Here is a 9,616-nt window from a genome sequence, read left to right as displayed (position 1 = left end):
TGTCCTCTTCCTATGCAAATAAGCCTCACTGCAAATATCATATAACTCACTAAGACCTGCACTAATAGTCAAAGGCAGCAACAAAGATGCTATATCGTTGAGACCCACATATTAAATAGGTGCAATTTCCCTCTCTCTGCAACTCAACTGCTGGTGTGTGTTGTTGGATAAACTTTTTTATCTTTGTTTATTCACTGGAAAATATCTAACATCTGTGGTGTCTATTTGTAGATTTCATCTGCTCCTCTTGTTCATGTTAGTCTTTAGTATTGATTAGCTGGCACTGGTTACTCCTTTCCATGCGTGTGTGCGAGTGTTCACTACATATTTGACAAAAAAACAGCAAAAGGACATGTTTTGTTCTGAGTACCCACCAGCATACTTGTTAATGGATGCCTGTGTTTCCATTTCTCTCTGTCAGAGGGACATTTCCTGACTGGAGTCTGGGTTTGCCACACCCCCAGCACATCAGTAATGACTCTTTAGCCTTCTGTCTGAAAATGATCAATTTATTTTCTGACACAGTCGTTGTCGTGTCTACTGCAGTCTTGGCACAAAGCCGCTAATTTGCCACATGCCTAGTTGCAATGTGGGAGCAAATTGCACTCAGCTGCTAAAGTTTGTGGGTGTATTAGCACCTGTTTAGAAATGGTGTGAGGTCTTTTGTTGATAGTGCACTAAAAAGGGGCAGATTACAGCTGCTAAATCTGTTCAAATCATAGTGTTATTGGCAGGTGCAGTCCATTCTTTGTGGCTCTTGTCAGTAGCATTTATTAGTCATTGTTTTACGTTATTCATTGAAATGATCAAATCAGGGTTTGAACACCAATCTTGTCATCCTGTCTGACAAAGTGAGCTAGGCTACAACACATCATGCTGCAGAAATTAAAGAACAGATGAGAAACAAAGTCATGGATATGTGTCAGTCTGGAAAGTGTTAAGGCTTTGAGACTCCAGTGAACCACTATGAGAGCCATTATCCACAATGGAGAAAACTTGGAACAGCGCTGAACCTTCCCAGGAGTGGTCGGCCGACCAAAATCCCTCCAAGAGTGTATCGAAAACTCATTAAGGAGGTGGCAAAAGAACTCAGAACAACATCTAAAGACCTGCAGGTCTCACTGGCCTCAGTTAAGGTCAGTGTTCATGATTCAGCAGTAAGAAAGAGAAAAAATTGGCATCCGTGGGAGAGGTCTGACCAAAAAGAACACAGGGGCTCGTTTCACATTTGACATCTGGATGATCCCCAAGACTTTAAGGAAAACATTCTGGAGACTGACAAACAAAAATTTAACTTTTGAAAGTGTGGGTCCTGTTTCATGTGCTGTAAAAATAACACGGCATTCATAAAAAGAACATCATGCAAACAGAAAATCATGGTTGTGGCAGTGTACTTGCTGTAATAGCAAGCCTCGAGTGCACTTGGGTTATGCAGCAGGAAAATGATTGGGAACACACCAGCAAGTCCGCCTCTGAATGACCCTAAAAATAAAAAATGAAGGTTTTGGAGAGGTCTAATCGAAGTCTAGACTTAAACTCGATCGAGATGCTGTGCCATGACCTTAATCATGCCATGTACGCTCAGGATTTTTATAGTAGGACCTGGGGTGATTAGGGAGGGCAGTGCCACCCCTGGCCACCCCTCAGACACACCGCTGGTGCACTGCTCCTCTTTATCTACTCCTCACTAGCTCCTTTAGCATTCCAGTCACCACCTTTCCTTTACATTTCCACAGGGAGCATCCCACCCCCACCTCCCTTCAGTGGCTGTACTGTTCTTTGAGCTACAGAGTCAAGTGGGATTTTCAGACATCCTTGAGACCAGTTGTGAGAGACGCTCTGTGTCTAAGTACTCCTGGCAGGTCTACAGGTGGTTCGGGCGGCTTTTCTTGTGTTCTCTGCGACTCTGTAAACCCCTGAGCAGGCCCGCTGTTGGCCCTTAGCTGTGGCAGGAGCCTCCCCAGGGCAACTTCAGCTTCTGGAGAGTCGCAGAGAAACAGAGAGAGAGAAGGAGACACCAGAGTACATCTGGAGCGAGAGGCTGGGGAGTAAAGTGTATGTGTGTCTGACAGCTTGTGAAAATGTTCATATGTTTAGTGTCTCCCTGACAAGGAGGTGAGTCATTCCCTCAACACACTCCAACACACATACTAATGCACCCAACCAAGCATGCACGCACACACACACATACAGTCTCAAACACACACATCCAGAAATGGAGACAGCTCATCATCAGCCCTGCAGACCTGCTACAGTAACATTCACCTCATGATGTGACATTTATCACATATGCATATTACATACATACGGGGCCGTTTGCCTTCCAGGAGCTGTGTGATTTCCTCATTAACTTCTCTGAATGTAATGAGTCATTGAACCAAGTTTTTCTGTGGCTCGGTTAATTATGGCCCTGTTTCAGCAGCCCCTCGCCATGGCAACCTAAAGTTCTGCCTGTCACCGCATGAGAGATGAGGGAATAAAGACATTTTCCCATTATGCTGCCACCCCTGCGTGCATATTTCTCCACGAGACAGGCCTCCTGAGGGTGGCGCTGCTGGTGTTTTAGCACCCTCTCCTGGAGAATAGGCTGATAATTATGGGCTGGCATTAACTGTGCAGTACACTCATGAAAAAGAAGTCATATATGATTAAATATATAACTTGGATATGTGCACACAAGTTTGTTTCTGCAAGCTCATTGGCTGAAATTGAATGCCAATAGAGTAGAGACTCAGACAATTAAACAGCTGTTGATGGAGGTGTGTTTGCATGGTGAAAATGAGCAGAATTAAAAGTGAAGTTTGGTGAGAATGAGAGGCACAATAGGTGTAAACAAACCCCAAGCAAATTAGGTTTAGAATATATATTGCAAAGGTCTCATTTTCTTGCAGAATGACTGGAGTATTTAAAAAAACAACTCTCTACCCTTCAGCTTTTCCGTTGTGACAGAAAAAAAAGCCCTGGATGTAGATCAAATTTCTGCACCATCAATTACCAGCGTCTGCGTTGAGTGTAAAGTGGCCTCCAGGTGAAGTTGCCAAATAAAACATGTAGGAAGAGAGAGACATCAACATCATTTGTTTTTCACTGGGCTGTTTATTTCCTATAAAGCCCAGATGCAAAAAGCTGGGTGGCTGCATAAAATGTGAGTAAAATCAGAATGCAGTGATTTGCAAATCAATTTTAATGAATACAGCACAAAGGCATGATGTTTAACGTTCAAATAGATCAACTTTACTGCTTTTTTGGCAAATGTACTCACTTTGTGATTTAATGCCTGCAACACGCTCCAAAAAAGTTGGCACAGGTGCATGTTTACCACTGTGTTATGCCAAGACACTGATAATGAAGCACTGAATATGGAATTCTTTCACAGTTGTTGCTTTATGTATCTTAAGTTGCTTAACCCTGGGAATTTCTGTTGTTGTATACTGTGATTCATTACATACATACTTTTTAAATGGTTAACAGGTCCGGACTGCCTGCAGGCCAGTCTGCAGGGTAAAAGGTTAAGGAATGAGTTGTGTTTGCTTAAAACCCAAAATAGCAAATTCTGCTCTATTTTCCTGAGTTGATAGATCACATTTTTAGTTTTAAGTAAGCAGTACTCAATCACTGAGTATTTTTTGACAACAATCTCTGAATCTGCAGTTTTCAAATGCCTTTGGCATGAGACACTTTTGCACCATGAGTGAAGTTACTGGCTCAGTTAGACAAATCCTGCCTGTGGGGATCACTTTTAGTGTAGAAAGGATGCAGATCTCTGTGGAAGAGCACTTTGTGAGTTGAAGTGCACCGTTCAGATTTTATTACTTGTAGTCAGGGCCTGACATTACTTTGAATTTTCTCTAGCCAGAATTTTCTTTTTGGAAATAAAATTAAATATCAACATTGACTATGGGACGCTAAAATGTCCTTGAGGAGATGGATACTTTTGAAAACAGGCACAAATGCACTTTACAGGAGTGTGTGTGTGTGTATACTGCAGTTGCATGAGCAATTTGTTCACAATCAGATTAAATTTATTCTGAATGGTTTTTTTTTTTTTTTTTTTTTTTTGCTGTAGAAATATAAATTCTTCTTCTGCACCTACGCATCACTATACACCGTCAGATCACTAATTTTTCAACTCCTCCTCACACAAAAATATTGGATTGTTCTACTCCCTTGTGTCTGTACTCAATATTACCTTCATTTGTACTTTATTTATTATAAAAGTTTTTTTTCTTTTGCTCCCGCCATGTTTCTGTCCTTTCTGGAAATACAAAGACATCATTACCTGTGGGGCAGACAAGCGCAGTGAGACAAAAATTCTAGAATTCAAGAATTCTATTTCAAATGAAGTGTTTTTTTGAAGCATTTTTATTCGGATCAGGCTTTTATTCTGGTTACAGGTGGTCTATGTAAACATAGCTACTCTAACAGAGTCATTGCACTACCTGCCACAGCTGAAATCCACCTACATTTGGCTGTTAGTGGGTGTTAATGTCAAGCCCAGTTTGTTGTCAATCAAATTAGCTCCCTTTGAGTGGCATTATTGTTCAAAATTAAGAAATGGGAAAGACACAAGGAAAATTGCAGTGGATGAGAAACATTTAAATTCTATATTTTAACCTGAGTCACACAAAAAAATGTATTTCTACTACTTAAAACATTAACAAAATCACTTGTGATCAGTTGAAACTTTCCATCCATTGATAACAATCTAGATGTTTCTTTCCCTCTTTAGCCCGAGGGACTCTGCAGCAATTATTCTAAAAATAATTTGAAACATTGAGGAACCTTATGCATAAACGGTTGGACTATTTGCCCACCTAGTCTTTCACAGAGTAGAAACATGGCTCCATTGTTGGTTATGAATGTCTGAGGCTTTTAGGAGTGCTCCTTTTAGAGCCAATCATGCTGTTACAATTCATCTTCTTACCTGAAGTTCCAGGTGTTAGAGCATTCCACAACTTTCCCAATCTTTTCTTGCCTCCATCCCAGCTTTTCTGAAATGTGTTACAGGCGTCAAATTCATAATGTGTGTATATTTCCAAAAAACAGTAAGGGTTAGAATAATAGATATCTCGTCGTCATACTGCATTCATTCGGCTAAAAAGAATTTGCAAATCACTGAACTGTTTTTATTTACATCTTGTACAGTGTCCCAACTTTTTCTGGAATCAGGGTTTGTATTTCTGCAGAGAAATAATTATTTGAAGGTGTGTGTGTGTGTGTGTGTGATTTTCCAGGAATGAGTTTTTTTCTCATGGGTCTGGTGGAGCAAAGACAAGATAGAATCCGGTCTGAACCTTAACAGAGCATAACACCGCAGGAAACAAGCACTCGTGTCGTCGACTCGCTTTGTCATCCTCCATAAACGCACTCCTCCGCTGCTTTGGAACAAGATGAATGATGACTGATGACAAAACAACCATTTCCCCCTTACCAGTCCACCAGTGCCTGTAGCCTCTGTGCCTCTTCTCTCTCTTCAGTGAATTTTCAGGTGTCATGAAGGCTTTATTCACGGAAAACTTTTGAATGAAAGGATTTTTGTGGGTGAAGCCTTCATTTCATTCTCTAAAGGCAAACTCAAACTCAGATTTCAGGTTTTTATAGGCAGAAAAATGGCAAAACTTTGCTACTGGTGTGGTTTACTAGAATGTAATATTTAGCATCTTATGACTCGTGTATGAAGAGCTGTGGCTGTGTTGTCTTTCCAATAGTTTGTGGTGCAGGCTCCATGAAAATTTTTAATATAATCTAAAAGACCCCACCTGAAAAAAACATTTTATTGTATCACTATTGAAGTTTTAGCTTGCTTGGTACTGAAATATGAACAACTTGACTACATAGAAATTAAGGCCTGCCTTAAATAATAAGCCTCCCTCACATAAAGATCTGGTACTTTATGAAATTAAGTAAATAAAGGCTCTGGTTGGTATTCACTGGTTTACAATAGCTCACAGATTGTGGGTCTGTAGATAAGACAGAAACCCAAATTTATGTACAAAAACACTTAAAGTGTTTTTTTTTTCACGAAATTCTCCTTTAAGCCATAGCTCCTTTGTATAAGTTTTGTCGGGAATTTATATTCAAATAAAAACTGTGAGAGAAAAATCACTTTTACATGGCATTTAACTCTTCTGTACGCCTGAGAACTGAAACATACCCAGCTCTAAAAAGCCCTCAGGGCTTTACATTTCTACAGAATCACAGGGATATATGACAGCGGGGAACGTTTTCTAAATGTGAGGGCTCTTTTGTCAGAATCAATACTCCCACTGCTAGTCCTCCTTGGCCTACAGAACTTTGTAGTTTTGTCATTTAGCTGATCTGATTCTTTCTTACTGTTCCCAAAGAAGTATTAATGGATTTTTTTTCCCCCAGGAAGACTTTTTAAAGGAATGCTGCAGATGCTTTCTAACAGCTGGACAGGTGAACCAAAAAGGCACCCAGGTGTGCTTCTGAATTTGGAATAGTCACTGAGTCAAAAAAAAAAAAGGTTGGGGAAAAAAACCTTCAATCATTGAAATATCAGAATTTTCAACAGAAGGAACAGAAATTGTATCCTTTTTTCCAAACAGAAAAATAAAAACCTCTTTTTGGCAAGGATATCTTAAAGCTGTTAATATTGTGTTTCTGTTGCCCCCTAGTGGCCAGAAAGTCACTGATTACATGAGACCTGAGCTTTTGTTTGGAGTGCATTTTAGTTTCTTCCATGTAAATGTGATTATTAGGAACTAATAAGATTAAAATCCCAGCCTCGTCTTTGAACAGGAAGTAGTTTTCTCCTGAAGGTCCTGTTTCTGCGTAAATTACAACCCTGGATAGATGTTAGAACGTATGCTTTGGCTGTGAGTCATTTGTTGGGGTTTTATTTTCAGTAGACGTGTGTTATGTCAGTCACTGAGAGAGTTATGGTGGAGTCATTTTTCTTGTTTTGATGATGGAGCAGGAGGACTTTTAAAGGTCAAGCATTAACAAAATCTCAATTTAAAGTTCTGAATTTCTTGGAAATGTTCCTTCCTGAAATCCTCACAAATTGGAATAATTTCTGTGAAAATTCTTAAAACATTTTTTCAAAGTATCCCATAAAAAGTACCCAAAAATGTCTTCAGATATCCCCCAGACATTTCAGTGAAACTTCATAAAGACTAAACAGTCCAATTAAAACTTCCCTTAAAATTCTTTTAAAATTCCTGAAAAATTTGAATCAGATTTCCCCTGAAATTTCTTATGAAATTCCCCTGAATTTAAAAATGCATTCCCTCCAAAATTCATATACATGTCCTCAAACATCCAAACATGAAATATCCCTGAAAATTCCTGATAATTTTAAAGGACAGTCGCACCCTAAATTCCTAGTCAAATTGCCAAAAATTTTCTAATGAATTTCCCAATTTTCTATGATAAATACCTAAACATTTTAAAGCAAAAATGACAACAACGTTGGTGAAAATTTCCAAACAAATTCCCCCAAACATTCAAACATTTTCAATTCTCTTAAAAAAAAGTCAAAGCAAAAATTACTCAAATGTTCAGTGAAACTTTCTAAAATAAACCAACATGTTACACATGAATATTATGGAAATTTCAAAGGATAGTCCCACTCAAAATTCCTTGTTAAATTCCCCCCAAAATTACAAATTTTCCTAAATTTCCATGAAAATATCTACAAATTTTGAAGCAAATTCACAAAATGGCAAATATTGCCATTTTTACTTGAAAATGCCAGAAAATTTCCAAACAAATTCCCTCAAACATCCATCCATACAAACATATCCCCAAAATATCCAAGAAAACATTTAAAAGGACAGCGCCACCCATATTTGTTGTCAAATTACCCAAAATTTATGCAGGTATTTCTAAATTTTCTTTGAAAATAAATTTTCTAAAATGACAGGTACAATTGCCAAATCTATCTGAGAATTCTTGAAAATTTCTGAACATATTTCCTACAACATCCAAAAAAATTAGGAAAATTCCTATGAAAATACAAAAATGTGCAGTGAAGCTCTCCAAAATATACAAACCCCAAAATTTCAGCTACTCAGCATTTTTCTTCTTGGCTTTACACAATGGGTTTATACCAACACAATTTTTACCCTTAAAAAGTGTGACGGAATGGTTGTAATTTAGATTGTTGTTAGCAAACTACTTGTTAGATGGTTGTTAGCCTTGATGCTAGCAAGACATTCCATTTGTGGTTGGTTGTCACATTCTCTTATGGGTTGGTTGTCACAATGTGTCAGAGTGTCTTTGATCGTTAATTGCCTCTTTGTTACAATAAGTTGGAAAATGAGAAAGATGTTTTGATGATGAGCAATTTACACTAACATAGAAAGTGTGACAACCAACCCCGTTCTCCCCTAATATCCTCATGTGTACATGTAGGGACTCAGGAGGTTAAATTATCATGTTAAAATTCAAGATTTTCGTTATACTTGACATTTTTCACATTGGACTTTATCAGGTTTTACTTAAAAATGATGTCAAAGTGGTACTACTGAAACGGATCAATAAGCTACTCTAATCAAATATGTGTGTCAGTCAATAACATGAATATGTATGTCCCTGCTCTCAGCATACATCTCTTCCTCTCAAAGATCCTAGGGTACTTAGTCAGAAACATTGTAAGCCGCAGAGAGAAGGATTGTCGGAGCTCGGCTTAGACCGTCTTTGTGTTTACTTATCAGTCTGCTACAAGCAAGAAAACTGTCATCAGGTGGAGAAATTCCTTCCAGGATGACATCATTATCTCCATTACTCCTGTGGAAAGACATTTCCTACATACTGCTGTCTGCTTGTATTTGCTGCAGAGACTGTGTGGGTTGGTCTAACAATATACCAGGATGCATCATAGCATTTCTAGCCTGGCTCAAATAATGTAGCACAGTTTGCTTGTTGCTGTTTGTTTTGTAACGCTGCATCTGACAGTCATGGAGTTAAAGAGCAGCGTTTGACCTGCATACACTCCTCCTGACACGGACACAAGGCCTTCACAGATGACTATTGTGTGAGTGTGTTTGTGTGTAACAGCTCACTGACATCTGGGTTCACGTAATAACATAACCACAGGCCGGACTTCAGGAGGGCAGGGGATGACGGCATAGTGATTCACAAACTCAGACACAACTACAATCTCTCTGTCAAGCTGCACACCCACACGCTTCACCCGTCAAAAAACAAAAAATACTCTTCTGTGAGTTACAGTTTCACTTTTATTTCCAAAAGACAGGCAGTTTTCAAAAAGAGATATTCTAGGGGGAAATGCAAAAGTTTTATATGACAAATAAATGCACAAACATAGAGAGAGTATGGGCACAATCAAAGTGAGAAAGGTAAGCCCAGCAGTGTCCTTATAACAGGTAAAAATGCTCTCCATGATCAGCTTCAAACTGTAACAGATGATTAGATAATATACACTGACATAAGCAGGTTTACCAGCCTACATCTTAAAGGAACAGTGCTCAGAAATGTAACTGTGTGGCATTCAAGGAAAAGCCTCCTAGGCTGTATTCATACTGCAAACAGATGTGACCGAAATGTTTCTCCTTTGTGACTCAGATCTCTACTCCCTGTGACAATTTCGACTGCACAAGTCACATGGAATCACATTTTGAAAATCTGA

Source organism: Cheilinus undulatus, linkage group 21, assembly GCF_018320785.1.
Source record: "Cheilinus undulatus linkage group 21, ASM1832078v1, whole genome shotgun sequence".
Taxonomy (NCBI): domain Eukaryota; kingdom Metazoa; phylum Chordata; class Actinopteri; order Labriformes; family Labridae; genus Cheilinus; species Cheilinus undulatus.
Note: the sequence above shows the minus strand (reverse complement) of the source record.